This window comes from Oryctolagus cuniculus, chromosome 7 (assembly GCF_051225735.1).
Source record: "Oryctolagus cuniculus isolate XC-2025 breed Fujian yellow rabbit chromosome 7, ASM5122573v1, whole genome shotgun sequence".
Classification (NCBI taxonomy): domain Eukaryota; kingdom Metazoa; phylum Chordata; class Mammalia; order Lagomorpha; family Leporidae; genus Oryctolagus; species Oryctolagus cuniculus.
The window spans coordinates 135,403,869-135,421,714 of record NC_142873.1 but is presented as its reverse complement, the minus strand read 5'-3'; positions in this window follow the sequence as shown (position 1 = coordinate 135,421,714).

The following is a 17,846-nucleotide window of genomic DNA, read 5'->3' as shown; positions in this document are numbered from 1 at the left end:
CATCTTCACTGCTAGACCAAATACCTCTCCTGAGATACTATGACTGCGGCTGTAGTTAGCGCTGACGAGGTGTCCTGGCAGCCTGGCTGCCCTAACAGAGGCGCACGAGGAAGGCAAGAAGCAGCCAGATTTGTTCAGCCTGGAGAAGGGAAGACACAGAGAGACTGCTGAAACTGGCCTGAGACTAAGCGGTTAAAGAGTTGAACAACTCTTGTTTACCAAGGCCAGAAAACAATGCCCGCTCAGCACGTCCTTCCTGCTCCGCTGGGGTCTCTGGGAACCCCTGTTTCCATGGGTGAGGGTGGAGATTTACTAGTTACACCCCAGTGCTCCTTCTTGCACTCCCCCCAAAGCATACGCCTACCAATACCCATTCACCCTTCCGGAAACAGTTGTCTTTAGGCTGCCCAATCAAAACATCTCTGGTCCTTAACTGCTAAGTAGCTCAGGGGGAGTCCCAGGACTCTGGGGGAAAGAGTCTGATTGTCTTTGCACTTGAACCTTAGAGGATATGGTGGCCGGAGCTGTAGCAGCCATCTTGACGTTATGAAGCACTTGAGAACAAAAATCCAGCATAGAAGAAGTGAATTGAGAGATCCCTTGCAAGAGACACCTACTCGTTCATCCATACCCACAATCCTTTCATGGGGAATGACTTCCTGTTCCCACCCATACAGTACCAGGGAGCTTGCGAACTTAATTCTTGATTGCAAGTGTTTAACAAGGATCCACAACTAACTCAATGCAACCAATCAGATTCTTTGTCCTAGACATTTGGAACTGAGACACAGGGACCAAGTCATGTTGAGTTGGGGACAAAGTGAATGCTTTGGCCTGTCCACTTACACTCAGCAGACACTCTTATTCACATGCAGGTCAGAGTTAGGAGGGAGTACAGAAAAGCGAGTGTAGCAGCTACACTAATACGTTTTGATTATTTATTACTGTGTAACAAACTATCCCCAAACATAGTACCTTAAAACCACACCCATCTCAAGGTTCTGCGGGCTGAGTGGACTTTGCTGTGTGGTTGTTATCTGGAGTCTCTCATGCTGTTCTAACCAGAGGATGATGGGGACTGCAGTGGTCTGGAAGCTCAGCCGGGCTGGATGCCCACGATGACCCGGGTGCAGACCAGCGGCTGGGGCTGACACCAGCCATGGCAGGGACCTCTGCAGGGGCTGGCTCCAAAGTCCTCACAGGTGGATTTTCCATGTGCCTTGAGCTTCTCCATGCATATTGCCTGGGTTCCCAGAGGGAATGTCTTTTTTTTTTTTTAATTTTTTGACAGGCAGAGTGGACAGTAAGAGAGAGAGAGACAGAGAGAAAGGTCTTCCTTTGCCGTTGGTTCACCCTCCAATGGCCGCCGTGGCCGGTGCGCTGTGGCCCGCGCACCACGCTGATCCGATGGCAGGAGCCAGGTACTTATCCTGGTCTCCCATGGGGTGCAGGGCCCAAGCACCTGGGCCATCCTCCACTGCACTCCCTGGCCACAGCAGAGAGCTGGTCTGGAAGAGGGGCAACCGGGACAGAATCCGGTGCCCCGACTGGGACTAGAACCTGGTGTACCGGCGCCGCAAGGCGGAGGATTAGCCTAGTGAGCCACGGCGCTGGACGAGGGAATGTCTTAAGAACGAGTGTCTGAGGAGAAGAGAGGCAAAAACTGCCAATCTTGAATGCTGGGACTAGAACTGGCATAGATTTTTTTTTTTTTTTGACAGGCAGAGTGGACAGTGAGAGAGAGACAGAGAGAGAAAGGTCTTCCTTTGCCGTTGGTTCACCTTCCAATGGCCGCTGTGGCCGGCGCACTGCACCCGGTGCACCGCGCTGATCCGAAGCCAGGAGCCAGGTGCTTCTCTTGGTCTCCCATGCGGGTACAGGGCCCAAGCACTTGGGCCATCCTCCACTGCACTTCCGGGCCACAGCAGAGAGCTGGACTGGAAGAGGGGCAACCGGGACAGAATCCGGCGCCCCGACCGGGACTAGAACCTGTGTGCCGGTGCTGCTAGGCGGAGGATTAGCCTAGTGAGCCGCGGCGCTGGCCCAGAACTGGCATAGTTTTACTTCTACCCTCGCTGGGGGGGAGTGTCCAAGCAGTCTCAGGCCAGCCCAGACTGAAGGGTGCTGGGTGGGGGGAGGACTGGATTCCTCCTCTCAGTGGGGGCAATGGCACTGTCACAGGGAGGGAGGGAGGTGACCATGGTGTCACTGCAAACAATACCCATTCCTAACAGTAATAATTGCTAACGACTGCGCTTTGCATGCGCCGTCTCCTTTAATCCTTAGAACAATCCTTTTATCATCCACAGTTTTACAGAAGAGGACACTCAAGTGTGGAGAGGATGAAATGAAGTGTGAGAGATGCTTTGGTGTGAAGTAGCAGAACATCACACCTGCACAGCTTTAGTGATAAGCCCGTTCGTGACCTCACTTAGCAGGGACAGGAGAGGGTGGGGGGATTCCCCACTTGGAGCTGGTGGCTCAGGAATCTCATCAAGACTCTCCTTAGCTTTTCCCTTTGCTACCCTCAGAATGAATGTGACGTCTCCCCTCTTCCTAACAGGATGCTTGCAGCGGCTGTTCTCACACCTGTTCGCAGGTGATTGGACCAAGAGGTGACACCTGACCAGTCTGCACCAATCACAGCCCCACTCGGCACGTACAAGGCTGGAAGGGCGGGACGAGCATCCCCTTGTCTTCATTAAGCTTCCTGCACACGTTTCTTCCCCTGTCATTGCCCAGCTTGATTAACCAACCACTGGCAAAGGGCACCAGGGTAATCAAGACTGGTTGGGACCAGTCAGGATGTGTACCTTGGGCTGAATTCATTACCACCTGATTCCTGAGTGAACTCTGTGCTCTCTTAACAAGGAAGATGTGGGCAGAGCTATCACACAGGTGGCCGATAGTTTCTGCCCTTGGCTGCTTTACTACGCAAGGTGAACGGCTTGTGTGACCGAGGCTCCAGACCACTTCCGGGCTCCTGTGGGCAGGGTGTGCTCTTTCCTGTCTTTGAGCATCTGTGAGGTCACCCATCGTAGTCGGACAACTCATTCTCATTCATTTAAATGAAGTCGCTTGGGTTACTCTTCCTTGCAACCATGCCTCAAACAACCCCCGAGACACTTGGAGACACTGCTGCATCACAAGTTTCTAGAACAGAAATTTCTAGACCGCTTCATAATGGAGTAGAATGCTCCCATCTGTAGGGTAGTGAGCTTGCAGTCAGGAGACCCACGGCATAATTCTGGCTCTAACCCGAGGTGGGTGTTACCTGCATGCCTTGCGCTGTGACTTCTTCCTGAAACCGTGCTGGGCATTGCCAGCCCGCTATAGCGTTCCTTCCTGCTGAACTCAGAACAGATGTGGCCTTGCAATTCTTTCCCACCCAACACTTAGAGCCAGCCGACTGCTCCGGGTTGGGGCATCAGATGAAACCCGCCTTCCACCTCGCTGCTCTGAGCAACTCTATGGCTCTGGAATGCCTTCCCTTCTCCAGGCCTGGCTTTCCCATTGTGCCATGGAAGGGAGTTGGCTGGGGGATTCCTCGGGGGTCTTTCGTTATTGAACTTCTTTTTTTTTTTTTTTTTTTTTTTTGACAGGCAGAGTGGACAGTGAGAGAGAGAGACAGAGAGAAAGGTCTTCCTTTGCCGTTGGTTCACCCTCCAATGGCGCACCGCGGCCGGCGCACCGCGGCCGGCGCACCGCGCTGATCTGATGGCAGGAGCCAGGAGCCAGGTGCTTTTCCTGGACTCCCATGGGGTGCAGGGTCCAAGCACCTGGGCCATCCTCCACTGCACTCCCTGGCCACGGCAGAGAGCTGCCTGGAAGAGGGGCATCCGGGACAGAATCCGGTGCCCCAACCGGGACTAGAACCCGGTGTGCCGGCGCCGCTAGGCGGAGGATTAGCCTAGTGAGCCGCGGCGCCGGCTGAACTTCTTATGCTATCCAATGGTATTTTCCTGGTCTTCAGTCACAGCACAAGGCACCCAGAAAGCCAAAGGTCACGGCCCAGGCACAGGTAATAGGTGGAGACGAGCACGTGCCAGGAAGCAGGGATGCTTCGGCTCTTCCTGGTGCGAGTGGAGTCTGTGCAGCTCTCATAACCTCAGTGGGACTAAGAGAGGCCACATGGGCAGCTGGATTCTGTGGCCTTTCACAGACCCCATGCGCAGCAGACTGCAAGAATGCAGTCTTGGGTGGAGAACGGCCCAGCTTCAAAGCCCGTCTTTTCTTCCTCCCGGCTGCGTGGGCCTCAGCTTACTCACCTGCGCCGTGAGAATCACACTGCCTTTATGACAGAAAAGATGGAACCAGATCATGCACGCAAAGCAATCAGTAGCGGTCATAGGAAGAGGCAAACAAATGGTGGCTAGTGTCGCTATGCAATCTGGGGGGAAATTTGTTCACGACAGTGGTGGTGGTGGTGGTGGTGGTGGTGGTGGTGCCAACACCGCCCTCCCATAGAGTCCAGGAAGTTTCATCTGTCTCAGTCCAGGGCAGGAAAGAGGGAGGAAGAGCAGTCTCTGTGACACGCTGCTCTGGCCGGACACTGGGCCAGTCTCCCTGTGTCCCATATTTCAGGTGACAGTGGCCAATGGGGCTCCCTTGGAGGAGCGTGGTGGGCAGCTGGGGTCAGTGAAGCACTGGACGTGTTTTTCCAGGAGGCAGGGCAGAGGCAGCTCGGATTGAAAAGGCCCGTGCAGTGGGCTCTTTCTGTCTGTGCATCGCTCGAAGGCTGTCACGGGCAGGGAGAAGACTGGGGCCGTTGCGGGAGCCTGGGCAGGGGGGAGGGCTCTCCCGGGAGGCGGTCTGCAGTAGTGCTGGGGCTGTGCTCGAAGCTGGCCAAGGCTCTGCCCTCACCCCTCTCTCCCCAGCACCTCTGAGTTCCGGCTGGCAGCCAGAACCCTCGGGGAGCTGTCTAAAAACCCCTGTTCCCTGGGTCCCCCGCGGCCACAAGGTAGACTCAGTCAGCGGGTGCAGAATCCCCATATCCTTTCCCTACCCTCCCTTTTCCTTGTGCTGCTTGATGAAGTTTTTCTTTTTAAAACCCAGATGACCCCCACATTGGAGGTGCCTGGGCCTCCTCCACCCCCCAGACCCTCCTAGGTGACAGCCTCGTGTCGAATGGGAGGCAGCACACAGAGGCCTGGGCGCTGACCCTGGCTCCTTTGTGGCCCTGGCCACGCGAGCCTGGCCCAGCTGCCAAGGACAAAGACCCTTGTGGTTTCTGTGTGCTCTAGGGGGCACGCACACCCCTCCCACCCACCCTGAGGGCACCGAGATATCCCGGGCTGCCCTGCTGCCTCTGGCCACCCCGTGGACTGGGGGATGGGAACCAGCCCCAGAGAAGCAAGCGACCTGCTAAGGGCTCTTGACTCTCAGTGTGGTGCTTCTGATACCCAGGAGCTTGCAGGAGGCACTGACAGTTGTCGGTGGGGGTGGGGGGGCAGGTAGAAGGAGGGGGAAATACATTTTTAAAGATAACCTGGAGGCAAATATAATATTTATACTTATTTATCCTCCGAGCTCACTCACAAGGCTCCAGATGTGTCTAATGAGCAGGAATTGCGAAGTGGCCACGAGTGCTGCTTGTCCGCCTGCGTGGAGTCTCTGAGCAGTCACATGGACCCCGATTTTTCAACTGTGGGACCGCTGCAGGCAAAACGGCTGTAAGGGACACCAGGACGTGCAGTGAGCACCCGACTCCCAGAGGCATTGAGCCACAAAACTGCCAACCCAGGAAAATGAGGCCCTCCTCTCCACCCCCTCCATGGCAGAACACAGAGCACCCGTGTGCCCAGCCTCGGCATGCCGGCACACGTATGCACACATGCACGCACGCACTGAGGCGTGCCAGTGCCTCCCAGCCTCCATCATGGGCCTGCAGCATGCCCCTGTCCAGATGCACACACGCTCCCCAAGCAGATGTGACGTGAGGTACCTGGGGACAGGGTGCACCCTGGCAGAGGGGAGGGCTCTTACCTGCTCTGCTCACCTGGACCCCAGTGATCACTGTGTGAAGGGGCTTCCTGTGTATGAAGCCAGCAACAGGATTAACTGAAGCCAGCACTATCCGCTCTGGAGTGAGAATGACGCATGAGCTTCTGTGCACAGTATCTGTATGAATAGTTATACAAATCCACACACAAACATATATGCATGCATATAAATAGAAAAGTCAGTGGTTATGCTGTAACATATAGAAATATGCAAACACTGCACAGTTGGACCTGCTATTGGTTTCCAGCTTTTCCTCTTGGGAACTGACGGAGCCTCTGGCTGATGGGGCTGTGTCTGGTCTGGTCCCTGGCTCCCCAGACTGGGTCGGGCCTGCTGTTGGAGGCTCGCCGAGTCACTGGGGTTGCTGTCTTCGTGGCACTTCCTTCGGCTGTCCTGCTGGCTCTGTGATCCTGGTTGTTCTGGTCTGTTACACTGGCCTGTGAGCTCTGAGAAGGTAGGGCCACACCCCTTCCTCACCTACTCCCAGCAGGTGCTCAGTGAGTAGAGTTGTGCGGAGGTGCGACCTTTTCTGCTGTGTCTGTTTTCTGGGTCCCCTGATGACCAAGTCACATGTTGGCCCTTGACGAACGACAGTGAATTCCCAGGATTGGTCTGAAAAGCGCAAATTTCAAATGCAGCACCTCCATCAACTCTTTCTGTGGAGTTTCTTTTCCTCTTTTGTTGAGTCCCTGGATGAATTCCATCTCACATCTGTTAGATTGAGACAGCCTGTGGGGTGGGGTGGGGGCATGGTTTAGGGAGTCAACGTCAGTTTAGACTTTCCCAGCACCAAGTTGTTTGTAGCTATGGTCAGAACAATATCCTTGTGGAAGGGGCTGTGCGTTCTGAGAGCTGTGGTCTGAGGTCTCCATGCACAACCACTGCTCTGGCTCAAGCCTGAGGGAGGTTGGCAGGACCAGTGCCTGGGCTGGCCAGGGCTGGAGCAGCAGGGAGCTCTGTGCTACCCATCATGCTTCTTTCTTCCTCCCTCCCTCCCTCTCTCTCTCTCTCTCTCTCTCTCTCTCTTTCTTTCTTAGATTTTATTTATTTATTTGAGAGGTAGAGGTACAGACAGAGAGGGCAAGACAGAGAGAGAGGTCTTCCATCCGCTGGTTCACTCCCCAAATGGTGTCAATGGCCGGAGCTGCACCCATCTGAGGCCAGGAGCCAGGAGCTTCTTCCGGGTCTCCCACGCAGGTGCAGGGGTTCAACGACTTGGGCCATCTTCTACTGCTTTCCCAGGCCGTAGTAGAGAGCTGGACGGGAAGAGGAGCAGCCGGGACTAGAACCGGCACCCATATGGTGCCTGCCCCATCATGCGCACTTCTAGCACGACACTCGCTCTGGCCTCTGGCTGGGTGGATGCCTGCTCTCCTGTTTAATTTGAACAAACCAAGAACTTCTTCAAGAAATAGCTGGTTTTGTTGGCTAACAATTATTTCAAAGAAGGATTCTGTGTGTAGTGCCTAAGCTTGCAATTCCGGCATTCCATATGAGTGCCGGTTCAAATCCCAGCTACTCCGCTCCCTATCCAGCTCCCTGCTAATGTGCTTGGGAAGGCAGCAGAGGGTGTCCCAAGTGCTTGGGCCCCTGCACCCTCATGGGAGACTCAAGTGGAATCCTGGTCTCCTGGCTTCAGCCTGGCTTAGACCTGGCTGTTGAGGTCATTTGGGGAGTAAACTAGTGGATGGAAGATTTATTTGTCTCTCCCTTTCTCTTTCTGTTACTCTCCCTTTCAAATAAATAAATAAGTCTTTAAAAAGATGGGACTGGTGCTGTGGTATAGTGGGTTAAGTGGCTGTCTGCCATGCCAGCATCCCATAATGACGCTGGTTCAAGTCCCAGCTGCTGCAATTCTGATCCAGCTCCCTGCTAATGTGCCTGGGAAAGCAGCAGAAAATGCCCCAAGTGTTTGGGCCCCTGCACCAAATGGGGGACCCAGATGAAGCTCCTGGCTCTTGGCTTCGGTCTGGCGCAGCCCTGGCCATTGCAGCCATTTGGGGAGTGAACCAGCAGATGGAAGATCTCTCTCTCTCTCTCTCTCTGCCTCTCCCTCTCTCCATGTAATTCTGACTTTCAAATAAACAAATCTTAAAGGAAAAAAAAAGAAAAAGAAGGAATTCTAACAGTTCTAAACCCCACATCGCCTTTTTTGGTCAGAACCATTCCAACACACAGTGGTTTATACACCTGTACACCCGGGCACCTTGTCTCTTCACACAAAGAGTAGAATTTCCAGGTCTCAGTAAGCTCACGGGTACATGGGAGAATGCCTGGCTCAGAAGCTGGGCCACAGACCCTGTGACTTGCCACCTCTTTCTTTCCTTTCAATTTAGATGGGGTGCTTAAAAAGCAAGAACACCAATAAAATCTGAAGCCAAGTTAGCTTTCCAAATGCCTCAGTCCGCCCTGGGCCCTGTGCCTGTGGCAGAGTGCTTTGGTTCTGTGCGGTTGTCATGGAGCTGTCATGATACCCACGTCTGTCTTCAGGGCACACAGCACTCAGGCCCTAGCTTCTGTGGTGCTGCCTGCTCCCAGCTGACTCCCTTTCTGGCTGAAGACACCTGTCTGGTCCAAGTTTACGACTTGTTCCCTGGAGGGCAGTCCCCAACCAGAGACATCGAGGCCTGCGCCCTGGCCTCCATCCAAGGCTGCCCTGACCTCCCAGCCACACTCGGAGCTCCCTGGGGCGGGGGCGGGCGGAGGCCTTGCTGAGACTGCATCACAATTCAAATTCTCTGTCCAGTCCTGCTTCCTTCACCTCCTGACAGTCCCTTATCAACCCTGCTCCTGCGTATCTCCCGCCCGCGTTGTTTCCCGGAATCCAACCTGTGCCAGCCCTATTCAGCCGGCCCCTGCTTAGATTATTCCGGGGGCCATGTGAGACAGTGTTTTATACAGATGAAGTTTGGCATGACCTCAGCTGGGGCTGGGGAGCCACGACACAGGGGTCAAGGGTGGTATCTGGGCCTTGCTGGATTTTAAACCTAAGCCACCACTTGCACTGAGCTCAAACCTCTGGAGAGCAGGCGGGGCTTTATGCCTGCAGGTCTATGCCTGGGGCAGGCAGGTGGGAGCTGGGGGACCCCTCACATTTCCTCCCTTTTCCACCCTTTGGAACCAGATCCTTGGGTTTGCAGCTCATGCAAAGTAATGGTGGCAGGAGTCAGGCTGCTCCAGAGCCAGTTGGCACTCAGACTCCTTTTAAGGTTTTCTGGCTCTCTCTCTCTCTCCCCCTCCGTGTGTGTGTGTGTGTGTGTGTGTGTGTGTGTGTGTGCTGGGAACCTGACCCCTGCAGGTACATTTCTGGCCTCCTCTGTCAGCTGCCTTCCCGTTGGCTAAGAGGCACTGGTGGGAGTCTGGATGACAGAGGAGGAAGCCTATGGACATTTGTCACCTTGGTGGCTTCCTTGAAATAGGGCACATCCTCCCCGCGGCTCCAACGACATGTTCTATGGTTCATGATCTGTTGGGGTCCCCAGCCCGTGGTCTCCCGTGACACCTCCTTCCTTCGGACTCACACAAGAAGCACAATGGTTAAGATGCCCCTTGGGACACCTGGATTCATGTACCTGCTCTGCTTCTGAGCCAGTTTCCTGCTAATGTGCACCGTGGGAGGCAGCAGATGATGGCTCAAGGATGTGGGCCTCTGCTACCCATGTGGGAGATGCGGATTGAGTTCTGGGCTTCTGGCTGCTGTAGGCATTTGGGGAGTGAAGCCAGTGATGGAAGATCTTTGCCTCTCTCTGGTATTCTACCTTTCAAATAAGTAAAAAGAAATAAATCAAACCTTTTTTTTTTAAACACATTTATTTATTTATTTATTTATTTGAAAGGCAGAGTTACAGAGAGGTAGAGGCAGAGAGAGAGAGAGAGAGAGAGAGGGAGAGAGAGAAAGGTCTTCCATCCATTGGTTCATTCCCTAGATGGTTGCAATGGCTGGAGTTGCACTGATCTGAAGCCAGGAGCCAGGAGCTTCTTTCAGGTCTCCCACGTGGGTGCAGGGGCCCAAGGACTTGGGCCATCTTCTACTGCTTTCCCAGGCCATAGCAGAGAGCTGGATTGGAAGTGGAGCAGCTGGGACATGAACATGAGCCCATATGGGATGCTGGTGTCATAGGTGGTGACTTTACCCACCTATGTTTTTGTTAAAGTTTTTGGGTCAGGCCGGCGCCGCGGCTCACTAGGCTAATCCTCCGCCTAGCGGCGCCGGCACACCGGGTTCTAGTCCCGGTCGGGGCGCCGGATTCTGTCCCGGTTGCCCCTCTTCCAGGCCAGCCCTCTGCTGTGGCCAGGGAGTGCAGTGGAGGATGGCCCAGGTGCTTGGGCCCTGCACCCCATGGGAGACCAGGAAAAGCACCTGGCTCCTGGCTCCTGCCATCGGATCAGCGCGGTGCGCCGGCCGCAGCGCGCCGGCCGCGGCGGCCATTGGAGGGTGAACCAACGGCAAAGGAAGACCTTTCTCTCTGTCTCTCTCTCTCACTGTCCACTCTGCCTGTCAAAAAAAAAAAAATAAAATAAAGTTTTTGGGTCCTGGTTTTGTGGCACAGCAGGTTAAACTGCAACTTGCAATGTCAGCATCCCATATTGGAGTGCTTGTTCGAGTTTTGGCTGCTCTGTTTCTGATCCAGCTTCCTACTAATGTGCCTTGGAAGGAAGCAGATGATGGCTCACGTCCTTGGACCCCTTCCAGTCATGTGCAAGACCAGGGTGGAGTTCCAGGCTCCTGGCTTCAGCCTGACCTAGACCTGGCTGTTGCAACCCAGTGGGGCATGCACCAACTGATGGGAGAGCTCTCTCCCTCTCCATCTCTTCCTTTCTCTATTCCTCTGCCTGTCATATAAATTTTTTTTTTTTGCACAAGTGTTTTCATTGTTCCCACCCAGTTGGGGGTCTGATTTAAAAAGGGAGAGATGTCTTGAGCTCTGTTCCGGGAGTTAGGAGCCTCATTCATTCCTCAGAACTTCTCAGAGCACCCTGCTTGCCCCTACGCTTCCCCCACCCCCAGCAGGGGACCCGGTCATGGAGGGGTCCTTTTTCCCAAGTCTGCCTTCCAGAGGGTTCGGGGCAGTTTCACGTCTGCATTGCTCTGGGTTTTAGTGTGGCCCACGTGGCGGGGGAGATTGAAAGTGGATGAGGGGCTGCAGAAGCAGATTGGCTGCAGCAGCCTCAGTGGAGGCGCAGTGCCACGTTCCCTGGAGGATTTCCCCTGGGCTGGGACAGGGACCGCTAACGAGAGCTGCGCAAGGAGGAGTGTCCCGAGGGCAGGCGTCCTGGGCGCTCTCCCTTGAGCAGGTCCTGGAGGCGCCTTGGTTCTAGGACTTCCCAGAGCCCCCCGGGTACCAGTGTCCTTGTGATGCTCCAAGGTGGGGAACGTGGTCTGCAGGGTTTTCTGAGCTCAATCAGCTTCCGGACCCCCTTCCCTATAGCGTCACAAGGGCACCGTGTCCAGTAAGACCCTCCTGGGAAACCTCTCTCTGGTGACACTTTTTTAAAAGATTTATTTTATTTATTTGAGAGACAGAGTTACAGAAAGAGAGAGAGGTCTTCCATCCGCTGGTTCACTCCCCAAATGTCAGTAACGGTCAGAGCTGTGCCGATTCGAAGCCAGGAGCCTGGAGCTTCTTCCAGGTCTCCCACACAGGTGCAGGGCCCCAAGGACTTGGGCCATCTTCCACTGCTATCCCAGGCCATAAGCAGGAAGCTGGTTCAGAAGAGGAACAGCCGGGACTTGAACTGGTGCTCATGTGGGATATTGCTGCCGCAGGCCGAGGCTTAATCTACTATGCCACAGCATAGCATAGTAGTATTGGCCCATGTGTGTGCGTGCTGGGTGGGAGCTAGAGCTGTTTTCCGAGGGAAAGGTTGTCCTCTGTGTGGACAGGAGTGACCCTGCATTTGGGAGCAGGTCCCAGTGCACTGCGCTCCATGAGCTGGGTACCACTTTCTTATTTCCTCATTGTTGAGGGGTTTAACTGTCCACGCCCACACCCTCTGATATAATTAAGGAGCTAACCTAGGACTCGGAGTGGACTGAATGGAACAATGCATAGAGCATACTTGGCATGGTGCTCGACTTGGGCAGGACTCAACACAGGCTAGCGGCACAGGTCAGCGTCTTATGTGTCCTCACTCAGGTCTAAAAGGGCGCTGAAACCCATTCCAGCCTCAGTGTGGCTCACGGCCCCCTTCCGTGGATTCTGACTTCTGGCCAGTGCCTTGGGGAGCTAGGCCACGTGGGAGCCCTGGAGCCTCCGGGGTGGGTTTCAGCCCATGACCTTGCCCCCGAGAGGCTTACCCAGACACCTGCCCTGTCTCGGGGGAGTCTGAGCCACTCTCCACTCTTTTCCTTTCTGCTGTGTCCCCCCAGCGTCAGCCCAAGCAGCCTGGAAGTCCCTATGATCAGAGTCCCACATGCTGCCCACCCCAGAGAGCAGAAACTAGGAGGTGGGGAGAGGCTGCTCCAGGAGCCACCGGGAAACAGGAACCCATGGCAACTTTTTAGCACCAAGGACCAACATCTCGGGCTGGTGAAAACAAAAACATTTTTGTCGCCAGAGGCTGGTGACCATGGTCACCTCCTGGTCAGGGAGCAGTGAAGTCTCACAGAGCGCCCCTTGCTCAGCCTCTCCCAGGGACAGGGCCCTCCTTGATGCCTGGAGAGCTGACCTTTCTAAGAGTCTGTTAGGGGCTGCAGCTGGGCTCCCGACCCGCTGCCCTCCCCAGCTTGGAGCCAGGGCCGGAAGGACGACTTCCAGTGTGACTCAGCCCTTGTCCTTGGATGGCCGGGCTGCGCGGGGCTGTGCACGGCCTCTGCAGCTGGAGGAGCCTGCCTCTGCTCTTCTGGATCCTGGGGTGTCTTCCCCTTGACCCCCCAACGTTTTATTTTGGAAGTTTCCCAGCCTGAAAGAATAGTCCAGTTATTACCCATACACTCCCCCATCTAGAGTCTGCATGTGTTAACATTTTGCTGTATTTGCTGCATCTTTCTCTTTTTGGCATAGAATTTGAAAATGAGTTATAGGGGCCGGGGTTGTGGGTAACACCGCCGCCTGCAGTGCTGGCATTCCATGTGGGTGCTGGTTCGAGTCCTGGCTGCTCCACTTCCCATCCAGCTCTCCGCTACGGCCTGGGAAAGCAGCGCAAGATGGCCCAAGTCCGTGGGCCCCTGTACCTGCAAGGGAGACCTGGAAGAAGCTCCTGGCTCCTGGCTTCAGATGCGCGCAGCTTCAGCAATTGAGGCCTTCTGTGGGGTGAATCAGCGGATGGAAGATTTTTTCTCTCTCTGCCTCTGTCTCTCTGTAACTCAGCCTTTCAAACGAATAAATCTTAAAAAAAAAAAAAAAAAGATGAGTCATAGACATCTCTCTTCTCATCTCTAGATGCTTCTCGCGCTTCTCCTAGGGAAGAATAGGCCCGTTTCTTCACAGCCACAGTGCCCGGACCACCTGTGATAGAGCAACCAGCACCCGCATCCCCCGAGAAGTTCCCGTTCCTATTCTTGTTTCCCAGTTGTCCTAAAACACTTTTAAAAACTAAACTTGGTGGAGGATGGCCCAAGTGCTTGGGCCCTGCACCCCATGGGAGACCAGGATAAGTACCTGGCTCCTGCTATCGGATCAGCGCAGTGTGCAGGCTGCAGCGGCCATTGGAGGGTGAACCAACGGCAAAAGGAAGACCTTTCTCTCTGTCTCTCTCTCTCTCACTGTCCACTCTGCCTGTTCAAAACAAACAAACAAACAAACAAAAAACCAAAAAACTAAACTTGGGGACTGGACTCTAATTAAAGTATATGTGTTAATGTTTTACATTTGGTCTTTGAAAATCTATAATACTCCGCAGTCATCCCTCCCCCTCCTGCCCCGCCCTGGCACATTGACTTTTGGGAGAGTCTACGCCAGTTTTCTTGTAGAAGTTTCTAAATGTATCTGATTGCTTCCTCCTGCTGCTTTTTAACTTATTCTCCTATCTCCCATTTTTCACAGCCGGGCACTAGTCCCCGGTGCCTAATTAGATTCCAATCAAACATCGTTCACAAAAGTAGGTCCCAGGTGCTGTGCACTGCCCATTGTAAGGCAGCAGGAATGTACCCGAGCTTCTTGGAACTTTTCTTGACGTTGCACTCGAAAGCACGAGGCAAGTTTTAATCATCGCCTACTACACGCCAGGTACTTTGCTGAGCTTATGTGGGCGAACAGAACAATTTCGAGGAGAGGAGTGGACAGCCCCATTTCACAGGTGCTGAGCAGGGCAGAGGGATGGCAGGGTGGGGGCAGAAGTGAGCATCTGTTGAGGAACCCCGGGGGCCCAGGCATGATGTGGGGCGCTTTCCAGCTGTGCTGTGGTGCCCACTGGAGTTCTAGGCAGGTAAGTGGCTTGCTGAGGTTCCAAGGTCAAGGTCAGGGGCAGAGCCTGAACTCCCAGAACTTCTTGCTCACGGCCCTGGCTTCCTCCTGCCCACCTCGCTGGCTGTCCTGTCATTCCACAGGAGACTAGTCTGGGGCTGGAGTCCAGCCTGCTGGGCCAGCCTAGTGGGCTCCTGTCCTCAGTGGGCCCAGTGGCTGTCTCTTCTGCTCTCCCCATGACATCCCCAGCGCAGGAGAGAGGGGTGGGTGGGCCTCCCGAGAACTCAAGTGCAGGTAGAACCAGCCGTGACCGTGAGGCTGGAGGAGACTTCCTAATGCCGGGGTGCAAGGCGGCGGGTCACAGACCAAGGCATGGGGGAAACGGAGGCCGGAAGAGGGGCAGAGGTTGACCCCAGGCCATGCAGCCAGTGGGCGGCAGAGCGGGGTTAGGATGTGGGGGAGTCGCGGGGTTTCCACTCTGTGGCCCCCATTATTGCTGCCATTCCCAGGAGGAGCTGGAGCAGGAGGGCCACTGGGAGGGGCACAGGAGGCGGGCCCAGAGGACAGCACCGGTGGGAAGACCTGGCACTCGTCTCCTAGGCTGGGGCCCCCAAGGTCACCCTGGGGGTGGGGGTGCTGAGTGCACATGTGTCTGGGTGTCTGTGGCAGCCGCAAAGACACGCTCTGGGCAAGCTGTCCCTCGCTCTCTCCTGCTGCCTGACCAGGGCGTCTTCTTCCCACCTGAGACGCTGACATCAGCCTCCTGGCGTGTCTCCAGCTGCCAGCGGCATGCCCTCTCACCTGTCTTTTGCCTCAGCTCGTTTTCTGAAGCGTGTCTGCTCTGGTGTCCCTCCTAACCCCTTGTCTCCGTGAGCTCTGGCTGCTGAACAAACTGGCCCCAGCTGAGCGCCTGAAAACCACCAGGCTCTTACTTAACTTACTGCTCTGTGTGCCCGCTGGCAGAGCCTGCTGACCTCTGCGAGCACCCATGGTGTTGTCTGCTGCCTGCTGGGCTGGCTGACTTGGGACGGTCTCGCTGTGCCACGGGTGGCAGCGGGTAGGATGGCGCTCGGCTGAGGCTCCTCACTTCCTACCCAGGCTTGTTTCCTGCTGCCATCTGGGCTCTCAGAAAGGCGAGGGGGCAAGCCCCCCACTTTTCAGACTCCACTTGCAGCATTGTCACATTTGCCAAGGACCACGCCCAGGCACCAGGGGCATGCTGGGATGGAGAAGCAGTGTCCACCCACCTTCTGGGGAAGGGAAAGGCATCACCGATCTCGCAGGCTATCACAACTTCACAAGACTCTGCAGTGCCCCCAGGACAAAATCCAAGGTCTGCACCTACATGGCCTCCCACCACGGACCCTACCCATCGCCTAACGCAGCACGCTTGCAAAGCCCCCTCCCTCCCGGGAGCCTTTGTGGGGCTGTTTCCTTGCCCCTGCACCCACACCTCTTCCTCCTTCTTCAGGGTCCCGCTCTAACGCTACTTCTTTCTGGAAACCTTTCCCTCCCTGCGCCATCCGATTCCCCTTCCCTCTGGAGCTCCAAGCCTTTGATTGCACCCCCTGGCAGCCCTCCTTTCCCACTTGTGGGGGTCCTGGCCTGGCTTGTGGCTGGGAGAGAACAACTCTACAGTAAGGCCGTGCAGGTTCCTGTCCCGGCTCCTTCACAGACCATGTGATCTCGCACGAATCACTTCGCCTCCAAGTTTCAATCTTCTTTTTTTTAAGAATTTTTATTTCTTCATTTTATTTGAAAGACACAGAGGCAGAGAGAGGGAGAGAGGGAGGGGGAGAGGGAGAGAGAGAGGGAGAGAGGGGGAGATGGGGAGAGAGAGAGAGCGAGAAAGAGAGAGAGAGAGAGAGAAACTAAGGAGACAGAAAATGATCTTCCATTCCCTCAAAGTCAAAGCCAAGGCTGAGCCAGGCTGAGGCCAGGAGGCCGACCTCTGAGTCTCCCATGGGGTGGCAGGGACCCACGTACTGCGCCATCATCTTCTGTGTCCGGGACGTGTCTCAGCAGGGAGCGGGATTGGATCGGGGTAGCTGAGACATGGATCGGACACTCCAACGTGGGAGGCAGCTATCCCGAGCAGCGACCTAAATGCTGCGTCCTGTGCTTCTCCCTATAGTTTAGTTTTCTTATTTCTTTGTAAAAATTATTTACTTGATTATTCATTTGAGATACACACACAGAGAGAGATAGATCTTCCAGCTACTGGTTCACTCCCTGCATACCCACAGCATCTGGGGCTGGGCCAGGACAAAGCCTGGAGCAGGGAGCTGGGAGCTGGGAGCTACATCCCACTACTTGGCAGGGACCCGAGAGTCCTTGGGCTGTCTCCCAGGATCTGCACTGGCAGGAAGCTGGAGTCGGAAGTGGAGCCAGGACTCAGAGCTGGGCGTTCTGAGACCAGACCACGTCTTAACCGCTGCACCAACCTCCTGCCCGGGCCTCTGTTTTTTTGAAGGAACGGGGATACTGACGGGCCCCATTCCTGAGGGCGTCCAGCGACTTCTGACGATGCCGCCGCAGAGTTCTTGGCAGTGAGCGTGAGCCCGAGAGCAGGGACTGGGGTCCCAGCACAGGTCGGGGGCGCCCTCGGCCATGATTTGCAGGAACTAATCTCTCCCCCAGTTAATAACGGGTCCCTGCAGGGGCAGCCGACACAGGGCTTGCCTGGTTTTCGGCTTTTCCTCGGCAGTCCTCAGTGTGGGACAAGACCAGCTGGGCCCACAGCCAGCAGTGAGATGGATGCTAATAATACCATTATACGCTGACTAATTAACTGTCATTTAAATATTCATATGTTGTTGGGGGCAAGGCCCTTTCTCCGTAGCCAGGGACACGGCAGCCAATGAGGGCAAGGCTGTCCCAGGACTGACTTTGCTTGTGAAGGGTGACCCAGGGTCCAGGGCAAGCCATCGGGGTGGCCATCAGACAGCGAATATATAACCATAACACTCCCACATGATGGACGGCGATTTCATAAATGCTTGACGTGTATGAGCAGGCTGGAAACAATATTGGAAGCATTAATTTCCTTTGACTAATGTCTATCTATATTTTATTCTGTTCTCTTTTTAAAGTCCCTCTCTCTTTCACGGGCAGGGAGGTGGGGCCTGAGGCTTGCAGATGGGTCAGAGTGGAAGGAATTGGAGGCTCTGGCCTGTTCCACTTCCTGGGCTGCAGGTATGGCCTGGGGCATGAGTGCAGGGCTGGGGCATGAGTGCTGGGCTGGGGCATGAGTGCAGGGCTGGGTGCACCTGTGCTGGGCTGTCCCCAACCCTGGGAGCCCTGCCCTGGGGAGTCCTGACTCTGGTTGCTGGAGAGAACTCAGGCTCTCTGAGGGGTCAGAGAGAGTGGCGTGAGCATTTAGGGCCTGGCCAGATGGGCCGAAGCTGCTGCAGATCCTGGTGGTTTCCATCAAGGATGAGCCTTGAGGGGAGACCCCAGAGACGCTGCTTGTAGAGGTTTGGGAAGGCACGGGCTGTT